This window comes from Triticum aestivum, chromosome 4A, assembly GCF_018294505.1.
Source record: "Triticum aestivum cultivar Chinese Spring chromosome 4A, IWGSC CS RefSeq v2.1, whole genome shotgun sequence".
Taxonomy (NCBI): domain Eukaryota; kingdom Viridiplantae; phylum Streptophyta; class Magnoliopsida; order Poales; family Poaceae; genus Triticum; species Triticum aestivum.
Genome location: NC_057803.1, coordinates 215811878 through 215829596, shown reverse-complemented (window position 1 = coordinate 215829596; position 17719 = coordinate 215811878). Strand labels below are relative to the sequence as shown.

The 17719-nt window shown below is 42.9% G+C and overlaps 1 long non-coding RNA gene across 3 annotated transcripts; it reads right to left on the bottom strand.

Annotated features, from left to right (window-relative positions):
• Nucleotides 1-12776: 12776 nt before the first annotated feature.
• Nucleotides 12777-17467, bottom strand: LOC123081942 (uncharacterized). 3 transcript variants are annotated; one of them, XR_006438863.1, is made up of 6 exons: nt 16965-17467; nt 16151-16300; nt 15054-15791; nt 14898-14976; nt 13502-14334; nt 12777-13040 (listed from the first exon to the last, which is right to left on the bottom strand). It is a non-coding gene; the product is annotated as an uncharacterized lncRNA (long non-coding RNA). The 3 variants fall into 3 exon arrangements; XR_006438862.1 differs by lacking the exons at nt 16151-16300; nt 16965-17467 and having other exon boundaries at nt 15054-15414; nt 15500-16144; XR_006438861.1 differs by lacking the exons at nt 16151-16300; nt 16965-17467 and having other exon boundaries at nt 15054-16144.
• Between the last annotated feature and the right edge of the window lie 252 nt (nt 17468-17719).

Here is a 17719-nt window from a genome sequence, read left to right as displayed (position 1 = left end):
TCTTGGTCTCAACACATGAGTAGGTGGTTCTCTCTCAGAACATGTGAGCTGGAATGGTGTATGTGTTCTGATGGCTCTCTCATAGAATGAAGAGGAGGTGGAGGGGTATATATAGCCTCCACACAAAATCCAACCGTTACACACAGTTTTCCAATCTCGGTGGGACCGAATCACAAACTCGGTCGGACCAAAAATGTAAACCTAGTGACCGTTAGAGATTTTCGGTAGGACTGACATGCAACTCGGTAGGACCGATATGTTAGGGTTTGGGCATAACGTAATCTCGGTGAGACCGATTACACAAACTCGGTGAGACCGAATTTGGTAATTAGCTAACCAGAGAGTTGGTTAGGCAAACTCAGTGGGACCAATTTGCTCTTTTGGTGAGACCGAAAAGTTACGAAAGGGAAACAGAGAGTTTGCAATCCCATCTCGGTGAGACCGAGATCCCTATCGGTAGCACCGAATTGCTAGGGTTTGGCAGTGGCTTATGACAAGTGAAACTTGGTGGCGCCGGATAGGAAGAATCGGTAGGACCGAGTTTGGCTTAGGGTTTAGGTCATATGTGGATATGGGAAAGTAGTTGAGGGTTTTGGAGCATATCACTAAGCACATGAAGCAAGAGGCTCATTAAGCAACACCTCATCCCTCCTTGATAGTATTGGCTTTTCCTAAAGACTCAATGTGATCTTGGATCACTAAAATATAAAATGAAGAGTCTTGAGCTTTTGAGCTTGAGCCAATCCTTTGTCCTTAGCATTTTGAGGGTTCCACTTTCACATCCATGCCATGCCAATCATTGAGCTTTCCTGAAATAATCTTCTTGGAATAGCATTAGGTCAATGAGCTATATGTTGTTATGAATTACCAAAACCACCTAGGGATAGTTGCACTTTCAGAAGCACTTCTCTATGGGTTGCGTATGGCCATCTCACTCGGTGTCCGTCACCTGATGGTCTACGTCGACTCGGACTTGGTGGTTAATCAGGTGATGAAGGAGTGGGATGTCAGGAGCACCGCCATGACCGGATACTGCAATGCGGTCAGGAAATTGGAAAATAAGTTTGAAGGGTTGGAGCTCCACCATGTTCCTAGACTCAAGAATCAACCAGCTGATGACCTGGCAAAGATAGGGTCCACTCGGAAGCCTATCCCCAATAATGTGTTTTTGGAGCATTTCCATACCCCGTCAGTACAAGAAGATCCCTTTATTGAGGATCCTCCTGAACCGATTAGTTCCACCAATCCGACTGAAGTTGAGGTGCCAGCAGTTGTCGACCTAATTATGGAGATTTTGGTAATCATCCCTAACTGGGCAGTGCCATATATTGCATATCTGCTTAGGCAGGAGCTTCCAGAGGATGAAGTTGAAGCACGTTAGATTGCCCGTAGGTCCAAAACCTTCACGGTAATAGGCGGATAGCTCTATCGAGAAGTGTCACTGGCGTGGCTCAGCGATGTATCTCTCTAGAAGAGGGTTGACTAATTTTGAATGAGATTCACTCGGGGACCTGTGGTCACCATGCATCCTCTCGGACCATCATGGCCAAAGCATACCAAGCAGGATTCTACTGGCCACAAGCCAATGAAGCCACAAAATAAATAGTCGAAAAGTGTGAGGGTTGTCAATTCTACTCAAACAAGTCCCACAAGCCTGTGTCTGCCTTGAAAACCATTCCAATCATCTTGACATTTGCCGTATGGGGTTCGAATATGGTTGGACCTCTCAGGACTGGTAGGGGTGGCTTCACTCATGTGCGTGTAGCAGTCGACAAGTTCACCAAATGGATTGAAGCAAAGCCTATCAAAAACTTAGACTCGAGCACCGCCATCAGTTTCGTAAAAGAGTTAATATTCCGATATGGAGTTCCACACAGCATCATCATAGACAATAGCTCAAATTTTGGCTCGGAAGAATTCAGAGAGTTATGTGCTTCTCAGGGCACTCGGGTGGATTACGCATCCGTTGAGCACCCGGAGTCCAATGGGCAAGCCGAGAGAGCAAATGGCCTGATCCTCCAAGGGTTGAAACCTCGGCTCATGCACAACCTTGAGCACACAGCCGGGGCTTGGGTAACTGAGTTACCATCTGTTTTGTGGGGACTGAGGACAACTCCCAACTGATCCACCAACAGAACCCCTTTCTTCATGGTGTATGGGGCTAAAGCCGTGTTACCAAGTGACCTATATCACAATGCGCCTCGAGTGGAACTTTACTCAGAGGCGGAGGCAGAGCAAGCGCTTCAAGATGTAGTAGACCTTCTATAAGAAGAGTGAGAAATGGATTTGATTCGGTCGACAGTCTATCAGCAAGATCTTCATCGGTTCCATGCTAGGAACATCAAAGGCCGAGCTTTTCAAGAAGGGGACCTCGTACTCCGAGTGGATCAACAATGACCTCACTAGCTTGCCCCCGTGTGGGAAGGTCCTTTCCTCATCAACAAGGTGCTGAACAACGGGGCTTATCACCTCTACAACTTCGCAAAGAAGATTTACGAGCCACGTGCTTGGAACGTAGATCTGCTCCGCAAATTTTATACTTAACACTCAGATCGTCGAGATGTAATAAGAGTATTTTCATATTATTTATCAAGACATGGTTCATGCAATCCCTTAATGATTTTTCTCTCATAAGCATGTGTTCAAATCCCCCAGTGGGTGGCTTAGCCGCGAAGCTGTTTTCACCTAAGTTTCAAAAACCTCGAGTGGAGAGCAATCCTCCCACTTGGGTGCTTAGCTGCGAACCTATTTCGCCTAAGTTTCAAAAACTACTCCGAGTGAAGAGCAATCCTCCCACTTGGGGGCTTAGCGGTGATCCCGTACTCGTCTAAGTTTCAAAAACTACTCTGAGTGGAGAGAAATCCTCCCACTCAGGGGCTTAGCTGTGATTCCATACTCGCCTAAGTTTCAAAAACTACTCCTAGTAGAGAGCAATCCTCCCACTCAGGGGCTTAGCTGCTGTCCCGTACTCGCCTAAGTTTCAAAAAATACTCCAAGTGGAGAGCAATTCTCCACTCGAGGGCTTAGCTGCGATCCCGTACTCGCCTATGTTTCAAAAAATACTCCAAGTGGAGAGCAATTCTCCACTCGAGGGCTTAGCTGCGATCCCGTACTCGCCTATGTTTCAAAAATACTCTAAGTGGAGAGCAATCCAACCACTCGGAGGCTTAGCTGCGATCCCATACTCGCCTAAGTTTCAAAAACTACTCCGAGTGGAGAGAAATCCTCCCACTCGGGGGCTTAGCTGTGATCCCGTACTCGCCTAAGTTTCAAAAACTACTCCGAGTGGAGAGCAATCCTCCCACGCGGGGGTGCTACCTCTTGAGCATGCGTTGGTTTTCCCTTGAAGAGGAAAGGGTGATGCAGCAAAGTAGCGTAAGTATTTCCCTCAGTTTTGAGAACCAAGGTGTCAATCCAGTAGGAGACAACTCACAAGTCACCTAGTACCTCCACAAACAATCAAGAACCTTGCAACCAACACGATAAAGGGGTTGTCAATCCCTTCACGGTCACTCGCAAAAGTGAGATCTAATAAAGATAGTAAAGTAAATATGTTTGGTATTTTTGTTGTATAGATTGGAACGTAAAGATTGAAAAATAGTAAACGAGATGTGATGTAAATAAAAGAGATGCAATATAATAAGAAAGAGACCTGGGGGCCATAGGTTTCACTAGTGGCTTCTCTCAAGATAGCACGTATTACGGTGGGTGAACAAATTACTGCCGAGCAATTGATAGAAAAGTGCATATTTATGAACATATCTAAGGCAATGATCATGAATATAGGCATCACGTCCGTGTCAAGTAGATTGAAACGATTATGCATCTACTACTATTACTCCACACAGCAACCACTATCCAGCATGCATCTAGAGTATTAAGTTCATAAGAACTGAGTAACGCATTAAGCAAGATGACAAGATGTAGAGGGATAAACTCAAATAATATGATATAAACCCCATCTTTTTATCCTCGATGGCAACAATACAATACGTGCCTTGCTGCCCCTACTGTCACTGGGAAAGGACACCGCAAGATTAAACCCAAAGCTAAGCACTTCTCCCATTGCAAGAAAGATCAATCTAGTGGGCCAAACTAAACCGATAATTAGAAGAGACTTGCAAAGATATCAAATCATGCATATAGGAATTTGGAGAAGAGCCAAATAATATTCATAGACAATCTTGTTCATAAATATTGGCTTTTGATCCCTAGATCAATCCACTAGGAGCTACAACGTGTACGTGCAGCAAAGATAGCTAGCAAGCAAGCTAGCAGCTCGATCGATTTTGCATGCACATAATGTACGTGAACCTGGGATTTCACTAGCCCTAGGATCGGATCGAATGATCTCTCGACGGAACGTCCGGCGTAAAGTAGCGATAGAGGAAACACGTCGGTTGATGGCCACAGGTGCCTGTCGCACCTGTTAATTCATCGGATCTCGGCAAACACACCGCAAGAGAGTATTACATCGAATAGATCTCCAAGAACATCGAGGAGAACTTTGTATTGAGAATCAAAGAGAGCGAAGAAGTCATCTAGCTAATAACTATGGACCCCAAGGTCTGTGGTAAACTACTCACGCTTCATCGGAGAGGCAATGGTGTTGATGTAGAAGCCCTCCATGATCGATTCCCCCTCCGACAGATCGCCGGAAAAGGCCCCAAGATGAGATCTCACAGGTACAGAAGGTTGCGGCGGTGGAAAATAGGTTTCGTGCCTCTCTGCGATCGATCTAGGGTATAAGAGTATATATAGGCCAAAGAAGTACGTTGGTGGAGCTACGAGGGGCCCACGAGGGTGGGGGATGCGCCTACCCCCTGGGCGCACCCTCCTGCCTCGTGGCCGCCTCGTGGGGTTCCAGACTTTGACTCCAAGTCTTCTGGATTGCTTTCGGTCCAAGAAAGATCATCGCGAAGGTTTGATTCTGTTTGGACTCCGTTTGGTATTCCTTTTCTGCGAAACTCTAAAATAGGCAAAAAAACAGAAACTGGCACTGGGCCTCCGGTTAATAGGTTAGTCCCAGAAATAATATAAAAGAGCATATTAAAGCCCATTAAACATCCAAAATAGATAATATAATAGCATGGAACAATAAAAAATTATAGATACGTTGGAGACATATCAAGCATCCCCAAGCTTAATTCCTGCTCGTCCTCGAGTAGGTCAATGATAAAAAACAGAATTTTGATGTGGAATGCTACCTAACATAATTATCAATGTAATTTTCTTTATTGTGGCATGAATGTTCAGATTTGAAAGATTCAAGACAAAAGTTTAATATTGACATAAAAATAATAACACTTCAAGCATACTAACAAAGTAATCATGTCTTCTCAAAATAACATGGCCAAAGAAAGTTCATCCCTACAAAATCATATAGTTTGGCTATGCTCCATCTTCGTCACACAAAATATTCAGATCATGCACAACCCCGATGACAAGCCAAGCAATTGTTTCATACTTCAGAATTCTCAAACTTTTTCAACTTTCACGGAATACATGAGCGTGAGCCATGGACATAGCACTATAGGTGGAATAGAATGGTGGTTGTGGAGAAGACAAAAAGGAGGAAGATGTTCTCACATCAACTAGGCGTATTAATGGGCTATGGAGATGACCATCAATAGATATCAATGTGATTGAGTAGGGATTGTCATGCAACAGATGCACTAGAGCTATAAATGTATGAAAGCTCAACAAAATAACCTAAGTGGGTGTGCATCCAACTTGCTTGCTCACGAAGACCTAGGGCATTTTGAGGAAGCCCATTATTGGAATATACAAGCCAAGTTCTATAACAAAAATCCCCACTAGTATATGAAAGTGACAAAATAAGAGACTCTCTATCATGAAGATCATGGTGCTACTTTGAAGCACAAGTGTGGAAAAAGGATAGTAGCATTGTCCCTTCTCTCTTTTTCTCTCCTTTTTTTGTTTGGCTTCTTTGGATTCCCTTTTTTCATTGGCTTCTTTGGCCTCTTTTTTTTTCCTCACATGGGACAATGCTCTAATAATGATGATCATCACACTTCTATTTATTTACAACTCAAGGATTACAACTCGATACTTAGAACAAAATATGACTCTATATGAGTGCCTCCAGCGCTGTACCGGGATGTGCAATGAATCAAGAGTGACATGTATGAGAAAATTATGAATGGTGGCTTTGCCACAAATACTATGTCAACTACATGATCATGCAAGGCAATATGACAATGATGGAGCGTGTCATAATAGATGGAACGGTGAAAACTTGCATGGCAAGATATCTCAGAATGGCTATGGAAATGCCATAATAGGTAGGTATGGTGGCTGTTTTGAGGAAGGTAAATGGTGGGTTTATGGTACCGGCGAAGGTTGCGCGGTACTAGAGAGGCTAGCAACGGTGGAAGGGTGAGAGTGTGTATAATCCATGGACTCAACCTTAGTCATAAAGAACTCACATACTTATTGCAAAGATCTACAAGTCATCAAAACCAAGCACTACGTGCATGCTCCTAGGGGGGATAGATTGGTAGGAAAAGACCATCGCTCATCCCCGACCGCCACTCATAAGGAAGACAATCAAAGAAACACCTCATGCTTCAAATTTGTTACACAACAGTTACCATATGTGCATGCTACGGGACTTGCACACCTCAACACAAGTATTTCTCAAATTCACAAATACTCTAATATCATTACTCTAATATCACCATCCTCATGTCTCAAAACAATCATCAAGCATCAAACTTCTCATAGTATTCAACACACTTTACATGAAAGTTTTTATTATACCCATCTTGGATGCCCATCATATTAGGACTAGTTTTATAGCCAAAGCAGATTACCATGCTGTTCTAAAAGACTCTCAAAATAATATAAGTGAAGCATTAGAGATCAATAATTTCTATAAAATAAAACCACCACTGTGCTCTAAAAAGATATAAGTGAAGCACTAGAGCAAAATTATCTAGCTCAAAAGATACAAGTGAAGCACATAGAGTATTCTAATAAATTCCGATTCATGCGTGTCCCTCCCAAAAGGTGTGTACAGCAAGCATGATTGTGGTAAACTAAAAAGCAAAGACTCAAACCATACAAGACGCTCCAAGAAAAACACATATCATGTGGTAAATAAAAATATAGCCTCAAGTAAAGTTACCGATAGACGAAGACGAAAGAGGGGATGCCTTCCGGGGCATCCCCAAGCTTAGGTTTTTGGTTATCCTTGAATTTTACCTTGGGGTGCCTTGGGCATCCCCAAGCTTAGGCTCTTTCCACTCCTTATTCCAAAATCCATCAAATCTTTACCCAAAAACTTGAAAACTTCACAACACAAAACTTCAACAGAAAATCTCATGAGCTCCGTTAGTATAAGAAAATAAACCACCACTTTAAGGTACTGAAATGAACTCATTATTTATTTATATTGGTGTTAATCCTACTGTATTCCAACTTCTCTATGGTTCATACCCCCCCCCCACGCGATACTACTCATAGATTCATCAAAATAAGCAAAACAACACGCGAAAAACAGAATCTGTCAAAAATAGAACAGTCTATATCAATCTGGAGGTTCCGAATACTTATGTAACTCCAAAAATTCTGAAAAAGAGGGACGACCAGGATGAAAAGTATATTGATCTACTACAGTTGGAATTGGTATTTTATCGCTCTCTGGTAAAAAATGATAATTATTTTCGTGAGCGCATACTTTCTGTTTTTATCAGCAAGATCAAACAACAATCACCCAAGAAGACCATAAAGGATTTACTTGGCACAAACACTAACTAAAACATAAAAAACACAATCATAACCGAAGCTAGATGAACTATTCATTACTAAACAGGAGCAAAAAGCAAAGAACGGAAATAAAATTGGGTTGCCTCCCAGCAAGTGCTATCGTTTAACGCCCCTAGCTAGGGATCTATAATTTTAATGATGCTCACATGAAAGATAGCAATTGAAACACAAAGGGAGCATCATGAAGCATATGAAATTCACATCTAAGTCTAACATACTTCCTATGCATAGGGATTATATAAGCAAACAAATTATCAAGACAAGCAAAGACTAGCATATGCAAGGAAGGAGGAAGAAACAATAGCAATCTCAACATAACGAGAGGTAATTTAGTGACATGAAAATTTCTACAACCATATTTTCCTCTCTCATAATAATTACATGTAGGATCATAAGCAAATTAAACAATATAGCAATCACAAAACATATTCTTAACACGATCCACATGTATGCAAAGTTGACACTCTTCCAAAATAGTAGGATTAACATTAACTAAAGTCATGACCTCTCCAAACCCACTTTCAATATTAATGCAAACATTATTATCAATCTCATATTCATCATGGGGCTTAAATAAATTTTCAAGTTCATAAGAAAAATCACCCCAATCATGATCATTGCAACAAGTAGTAGACATAGCAAAATTAGCATCCCCAAGCTTAGGGTTTTGCATATCATTAACACAATTGACATTAATAGAATTTATAATAAAATCATTGCAATAATGCTTTTAATTCAAGGAGCTATCGTGAATCACTTTATAATTTTCTTCTTTCAACACTTCATCACAATTTTCAGATTCACGAATTTCAAGCAAAACCTCATAAAGATAATCTAGTGCACTCAACTCACCAGCAATTGGTTCATCATAATTGGATCTTTTAAAAAGATTAGCAAGAGGATGAGGATCCATAACAATAGGTATTTAGCAAGCGAAGATGCAAGCTAATAGAAGGCACATGTTAACACGAGCAAACAGAAGGACGAGAGGAAGAAGGGCGAAGGAAAGCCAAAGGTTTTCGAAAATCGTTTTAGAAGTGGGGGAGAGGAAAACGAGAGGCGAATGTCAAATAATGTAATGCGAGGGAGAAGAGTTTATGATGGGTACTTGGTATGTCTTGACTTGGCGTAGATCTCCCCGGCAATGACGCCAGAAATCCTTCTTGCTACCTCTTGAGCATGCGTTGGTTTTCCCTTGAAGAGGAAAGGGTGATGCAGCAAAGTAGCGTAAGTATTTCCCTCAGTTTTGAGAACCAAGGTATCAATCCAGTAGGAGACAACGCACAAGTCACCTAGTACCTGCACAAACAATCAAGAACCTTGCAACCAACGCAATAAATGGGTTGTCAATCCCTTCACGGTCACTCGCAAAAGTGAGATCTAATAAAGATAGTAAAGTAAATATTTTTGGTATTTTTGTTGTATAGATTGGAAAGTAAAGATTGCAAAATAGTAAACGAGATGTGATGTAAATAAAAGAGATGCAATGTAATAAGAAAGAGACCCTGGGCCATAGGTTTCACTAGTGGCTTCTCTCAAGATAGCATGTATTATGGTGGGTGAACAAATTACTTCCGAGCAATTGATAGAAAAGTGCATAGTTATGAAAATATCTAAGGCAATGATCATGAATATAGGCATCACGTCCGTGTCAAGTAGATCGAACGATTTTGCATCTACTACTATTACTCCACACATCGCCCGCTATCCAGCATGCATCTAGAATATTAAGTTCATAAGAATAGAGTAACACATTAAGCAAGATGACATGATGTAGAGGGATAAACTCAAACAATATGATATAAACCCCATCTTTTTATCCTCGATGGCAACAATACAATACGTGCCTTGCTGCCCCTACTGCCACTGGGAAAGGACACCGCAAGATTGAACCCAAAGCTAAGCACTTCTCCCATAGCAACAAAGATCAATCTAGTAGGCCTAACTAAACAGATAATTCGAAGAGAGTTGCAAAGATATCAAATCACGCATATAAGAATTCAGAGAAGAACCAAATAATGTTTATAGATAATCTTGTTCATAAATCCACAATTCATCGGATCTCGGCAAACACAGCACAAAAGAGTATTACATCGAATATATCTCCAAGAACATCGAGGAGAACTTTGTGTTGAGAATCAAAGAGGGAGAAGAAGCCATCTAGCTAATAACTATGGACCCGAAAGTCTGTGGTAAACTACTCATGCTTCATCGGACAGGCAATGGTGCTGATGTAGAAGCCCTTCATGATCGATTCCCCCTCCGGTAGATCACCGGAAAAGGCCCCAAGATGGGATCTCATGGGTATAGAAGGTTGCGGTGGTGGAGAAGTGGTTTCATGGCTCTCTGCGATCGATCTAGGGTATAAGAGTATATATAGGCGAAAGAAGTACGTCGGTGGAGCTAGGAGGGGCCCACGAGGGTGGGGGCATGCCTACCCCCGTACGCGCGCCCTCCTCCCTCATGGTCACCTCGTGGAGAACCAGACTTCGACTCCAAGCCTTCTAGATTGCTTTCGGTCCAAGAAAGATCATCGCGAAGGTTCCATTCCGTTTGGACTCCGTTTGGTATTCCTTTTCTACCAAACTCTAAAATAGGCAAAAAAAGAAACTGGCATTGGGCCTCCGGTTAATAGGTTAGTCCCAAAAGTAATATAAAAGAGCATATTAAAGCTCATTAAACATCCAAAACAGATAATATAATAGCATGGAACAATCAAAAATTATAGATACGTTGGAGAAGTATCAGGGGGCTTAGTTGCGATACCGTACTCGCCTAAGTTTCAAAAAATACTCCGAGTGGAGAGCAATCCTCCCACTCGAGGGCTTAGCTGCGATCCCATACTCGCCTAAGTTTAAAAAACTACTCTAAGTGGAGAGCGATACCCGCACTCGGAAGCTTAGCTACGAAGCTTCGCCTAAGTCAAAAAAATCCGATCACACAAAACATTCCGGAAGCAAGAAGACAACATTCAGATAAAACCACCAAGTTCGGATAAATCTGGCAAGTTTCAGGACCTCAAGCAAAAGTATCCAGGCATTAGGCCCAAAAGAGTTTTAATGGTTACACAATCACTCGGCATTCTAAGGCAAATAAGTACAGATCATTAAAAAAATTCATTCACTCGGCGGGAGGAGGGCTCGCTGGCTCGACGAAGGTGTCCAAGTTGATGTCGTCAGCTATGCGGGTGGCTGCTTCAATAAAGGTCTCCATGAAAGATTGGAACTGGAGCTTCTTTGTGTTTGCTACTTGGAGAGCGTTCAATTTTCCCTCATTGGCATCCCTAAAGTGAACTCTGACGAGTGAAAGAGCCACGTCGGCTCCACAACGAGCAGCTGATTTCTTCCACGCCTGCACTCGACTAGGGATGTCATTGAGCCAAACCATCAGCGACTCAAGGTCATTCTGAAGTCTGTCTTCTGGCCACAGCTTTTGGTCTATCTTGGACAATGCAATCTTCAGTCGAGCGATGTACCCCAAGACGCCATCAAGACAAGCGTCAAGTCGCATCACATTCATTGTGGCTTCATATTTAATGAGAGACTTCATGGGGTCTAGGCCCGGTTCGATCCGCTCAGTCTCTTTCTCAAAGTCCCGACAAAACTCTACACGAGGGTAAGAAAACGAGTCCACTACAGAATTGTACAAAAGCTTTCTGGAGTCACTCGGATGGAGAAAAGTACCTTCAAGCATGATGTACAGCTTCTTGGAAAGACCTCCCAGATAAACCTCCAGCTCGTCTCTCTTCCGAGTGAGCTCATCCACCTTATCAATCAGGGCCACCTTCTCTTCTCTCAGTTGCACAGCTTCTTTCTTTGCTTCATCAACAACAGTCTTCAGATTGGCATTTTCTTCTTTGAGCTTGCCGACTGAAGCCAGCTTCCTCTCGGCCAGTTCGGTCTTCTCACCCACCACCTTCTACGCCTCCACAAGTTCAGTGTCCTTCTTCTCCAATGCCTGCGTCATTTTGTCTAAAGAAATAACATTCCTCAATTGAGCTTGGAGTTGACGGTTTTCACTATGCACATCTGTTCGAGTGAAGTCACTCGGTTCAAAGGATGCAAAAAAATAAATATCAAAGCATACAGTCAGCGAGTTGTTACCTCCCATGGTTGCTACTTCATCCTGAGCAGCCTGCAAGTTCTTCTTAGCGAGCTCCAGATCAAGCTTGAGTTGGATCTTCTCCTTCTCCAAGGCAACATATTGGGTCCCAAGTTCACAAGATTTCTAGAATCAACAAAAAGACAATTCAGTCGATGACTAGAAAGTTCCTTTACTTCCAAGTGAATAAAAGCAAGTTCAGATTGTTGATGTTAAAGAAGTTCTAAGACCACCGCCGAATCAAGCAGTCAACGACGGTCTCAGGGACTACACCCAGTGGGTGCTCTCAGTGTGCCCCACTGGACGTCACTACAAGACATTTCTCAACATGCGACCATCACTATTGGTCACTGAAAGGCCATTGTTTTTCATTTGCGACCCTTTTTTAACCAAAATCGGATGGTCAAAAGCTGACGGTCGTGAACTAAAATTAATGACCTTCTCTGTGAGAAGGTCGTGGAAGGCAACGACCAAAAAAAGGTCATAGGTTCAACGACCTTCTGTTTTGGTCGCTAGTTGTCTGCCCAGGGCACGTCGGATCCGACATGGCAAGCTGACGTGGCAAATTTGCGACCAAATGAATTGGTCACTGGTAACATTCAGCCTGGTCCAATTCACTGTTCTACATGGGCCAAGCCCATTAATTCAGCCTTTTATATATTTTTTCCTATTAATTTTGGTCAACTACATGGGCCAGGCCCAATATTATAGCTTTTTTATTTTTGGGCTGTAGCCTTTGTTTTTCTTTTTTTTATGCACCCCAATTGTCAAATTCTGGTAAATGGGTCCCAAATGTGGTGTTCTGGTTCGTGGGACCCTGCTGTCGACATCATGTTCTTCAGATTTCAATATACCAATACAGAAAACCGACACAATACTTCAAGTAATAGCAAGAAGCAATATGCTACATCATATAACATACATACATAATGTGATCAGCATCAAGTTTACAATTAGATAACAGCTCTACAAGTGTACAGTCTACCACATGAGTCTACAAGTGTACAGTCTACATCATATAACACACATACAAATAGGATCAGCCTAAAGGGCTTCATTACTCCCAGAACTAGCTCCAATGAGTTAGAACTATGCTTCTTCCAACTTCTTTGTCCTGATGCTCGCGAAGAAACATGATAGACCAGCATCTGCACGTTATAGAACAAAATGATTAGGAACAAAATAAAAGTAAATCTGACAGCATATTTACTTTGCAAGGAACCACCACATATTTTTGCAGAAAAAGAACATGTATGCAAACCAACCACCAAACAAATAACGAGTTGGTTCATCTTATACCAGAATAAAAAGAACACCGACAAGGAATAGAAGCATTCCTTGGTTTTCAAGCACACCAATTCATAGACATGATTTGGATATGGAAAAGACAAACATAGCAACAAGAGATAATCATAGAAAGTCGGCCATCCTACTATTCAATAAATGGTTCAGGTTTCACCGTAACAAGACACTTAACAACCTCAACACTTGTATTTTTGCTTGCGGCAATCTAAACAACATCACCACAAGTTCTATGATGCATCCAAACTAGTGAACTTTGTGCATAGATCGGATCGAATCAAAGAGAGAAGGGGAAGGGAAGGGCTACCTTGAGGATCGAATCGAATTAGCCTGCTTCTTCCTGCCATCTTCTTGTGAACAACCTTCTTCTTCCTGCCATCGGCGGAAAGCTTTTTAAGAAGTACAACAGGAGAAACGTTTCATAGAGCGGAAAGGGGGACTTGATCAACATCCACAAACTTCTCAAAATAAAACACCTATCCAGGCAATAATTTCCCCCTGATTTAATAAGACAGCATGCCTGTTATAAAACTAGACTCATTTACTTCTTCATGGGATTCAGATAAAAAAGGGTTCAAAAAGGGACCTATCCAAGAACCACATGTTAAGATCTAGAGAATCGACGTTAATTCTTTGACCATCGACATTCCCTGACCAATGTAAACTGTAGCTAACTAGTTGATTGACCAATTAGAAAATGTATAAAGTAACCACCAATGCAACAAATTATGTTCTACTTCTAGCGCATTCATTCATAAGCAAAACATGGTGAACTGGAATCTAGAACTCATCGACATAGGGAGACTTGATCCACATCCAACAAATAGACACGAGCTAGATTTGAGAAAGTCAGTCAAACAAATCTGTAAAATTAAGAATTCATGCTTGCTGGATTTGTAAGCAATTAGTTGATCCACCAAACGAGAAAGAGCATTGACAGCATTAAATTGCAGAAGAAAAACTAACAGCAACCCAAAATCACCCAAATCACTGGTTGATTAGCAACAAACAAGACGCGCGTGTGTGGTAATTCAAAGAAGAAACGGCCCTGCAGACGACGGCGCCGCCCATGACAAGGAGCTGCCCGAGGAGCCGTACATCCCCTTCCTTCACAAAACCACATCAGACCTCTTCACGAACCTGTAATAAAATGAACGCACGGATCAGATTGGGGGAGACGAGAGGAAGAAGAAGAGAACATCATCCATTATCTTGAATTACTATTCCATTACCAATAGATTTTTCATGATAAGGTGGCAACGACAACCACAGGTGGCATCACAAAGCATGTGTAACAAGAAATTTCTAGTTAATAGGTGGTATTAACCCTCACAAGCAGCTTGTTTCAGCTATATGCATTGGATCTAGATAGCGACGGAACTATCCATGTTAAATATAACAAGTTTATGAATCAATAGTTTTCCTAGAGACAGATGCGATAAAAATGTCATATATATTGCAGAAATATCATTTGGCATGCTCAATCAGCTAACTTTAAGTAACTTGGTCAACTACAACAGCTAGTTCTGAGAAATCAATAGTAACCAGGTGCAAGGGACAAAAGAATATGACCTTGGTTAGGACTGAACAAATAACACAGGGGCATAATACCAATCCTACACACTTCACTTCTATGCTGGTAGGAATAGGATAGTAGTACAAGGTAACCCCGCAAGCTTTGCTTCAGAGAAGCGGCTACTCACTTTGGACTGACTGAAACTGTGCGTCAAACCCACTGAACAGATGCTGAGATGCAATGTCCCAAGTAGCAGCTCCATTCACCTGCATCAAAACACAGCAAAAAGAAGTTCAGAAATTTGAGGAGGGTGATAATTGGGCCAAGGAGCAGCTCCATTCACCTCCAGCAGCTCCATCCAACTATATTCTGGGTCGTCCACCACACTAGCCACCATCACGTACCCATCGCCATCAGCAACGTTGCTCCCGCAGCAGCAACAGATAACCATTTATAAATTAAACAGACCAGCTATGCGTACAAGGTTACCTAAGCATGTAAGTACAATCCAGCTATAAAGTGGATGGCAAAGCGTGGCTGTTATTGTTGCTACTTTAGCCAACTGAGCTAATTAATCTCATCAACCTAATACACTTCTCTGAAAAATGAAAAAAATAACTTAAAATATTGAGTACGGCAGCAACATCTACTTGCTACTGGAGTTCCAGTTCAAGATGGCCAGAGGCCACTTGGCACCATCGAACCTGCACAATTTCCACCATATATAGTTAGAAATAAAACTAGAGTTGAACTACCCAGCCTCATACATATATATACATACATACATACAGGAGCAAATTTGATTACACTGGAAGGTAGCTGGAGTGGTGGTTGACGAAATGAAAATCGACGGCCACGGCTCGGCGAGGAGAGGAGCTCAACATCGAAGTTTCGGAAAACAGGAATTCATTAATTTGAGAGTGGGTTTTAGTAGCTCAAACTAAGTTAAGTTAAGCACTTCGTACTAAACAACAGCAACACTTGAACCATAACATGTCCAGAAAGGAAACAAAACATGAGACCAGTATTGATAGCAAGTCCACGAAGGCCATCCAATGGTTTCAGCCACATCCTAATAAACCTGCAGCATTATTTAGCACCTAATTATCAGCAAAAATAAATGGCCAGATGAGCACCACCACAACAAATCGGCACTAACACTTGGTCATCGACGCGATTGCCAAGCAAGGAACCAGCTCGCACACGCAAGATGATAATTGCATACATACAAATCATGTGTTGGCAGAAAAAAAATCCAAGCAGGAGCTCATCTTCTCTCTCTCTGTTTGGTAACTAACAACCTAAATAAAATAAAACAAAAACATAACTTGTTCATACAGATCCCTCTAAAATTCCTTGGGACAAGTGCATCACATATTCGTCAACTTAGCAGCAGAAGTAGTGAGCACAAGAAGTGGGGGAAGGAGATGGAGGAGCTACCTGCCGCGGTCGCAATGGAAGCAGAGGAGCAGACCCCTCTTGGCCCTCCCCAACGAGCAGGATAGGTCTGCCTTCTGGGCACGCCCCTACTCCTTCGACTCCTCGAGCAGGAGACCCCCTTCCCCTACTGTTGCTTGGCGCGCCGCATCACTAGTCACAAAAAACAAGAAAACGTTTAATAGCCTATGATAGAACAATGACTAACAACAGTAAACATGTAGTTAGCGAATAGCAGTCTCAAGGTGTTATTGTCTCATGTGGTTGCCGTATATGGAGTCATAATATACTCATGGATAATAAGATTAATAATCTACAGCAGGAAGTGTCTTTTCAGCACCACAGTTACTTAGTTATTCATGAATTCACAAGTGTTATCACCAACTCTCCTCAGACTAATGGTGCACTTATGAAAATGCTCACCTATCCTGCAGAATCAACAGGAATCACACTCTTATTTCTAGGTTCACATCTTATTAACAGTTGAGCTCAATAACAAAGCCATACACATGACAATATCACCAAATCCTCCCCTCAACGCAAGATTGTGCAGGCTGCAGAGTTCAACATGCATCCAGTGTATAGTGCCAATTGAGCTTGGTCTTGGTAGGGATTAGGGAAATCAATTTGAGAAAGCATTGGAGATAAATATGGTTCGTGCCATACTAACTGACCTTAGAAACCTCATACTGCAAAATAAATCACGCAAATTTTGCTCTGCACAGCCGTTCACGCGGAGAAGCAAGATCCAATCTAATGGGAGCTAACAACCAACAGAACGAGAGGGGGGAAGAAGGGAGGCCATGCGTGGGTTTACCTCGGGTGATGCAGGATCCCAGGCACGCCGCCAACGCCGCGCTGCAGAGGGGCATCCGCGTCTCCAGACCCGCCACCGCTGACCTGCAGGGAAACTCGACGTGAGCACGCGCCCGCAGCCACCCACCCACCCATCTATCGATCTCTTGGACAGTCCGTCGTCTGCGTCTGTAGTTGGTCGCCAACACCCATCGCCAGTGGAGTCGCCATTGGCTTCAGTGAACGGGGAGGATGAGGGAGGGATTCAGGTTCGACTGGATCCACAGGAGGAGGAGGGGAACGATTTTTGGGCTTTATCAGGGAGGGAGCGGAACATGGGGAAAGATGGGTGGCGCACGGATTTGGCGTCGTTGGGCTCGGATGAATGGGCGGCGCGATAGGAGAAGAGGAGAGGAGGGAGGGATGATGGGCGGCACATGCTCGGAAGGAGGGGTGGCGGCACGAGGGGCGGCGGCGGGGCCGGGGGCGGCAGCTAGGCTTTTGGCCAAAGGGGGCGGCAGCGGCTAAGGGTGCGGGAGAGAAGGTGGAGAAGGTTGCGGTAGGGACGTGGGGGTTGTGTTAGGGCTAGGTGGGTGAGAGGGTGAGGGGGCGAGGGCTACCGTTGGATCCAGGAGCATCCAACGGTGCTTGATGCATGATCCGCGTGAGAAGGTTATGGCCCAATCAGAATGCAGTACGTGTGTATGATGTTATGACCATTTATTATTGGACGTTATGATCATTTAAAATTGGTCTTAGGCAAATAAAAATAAAGTC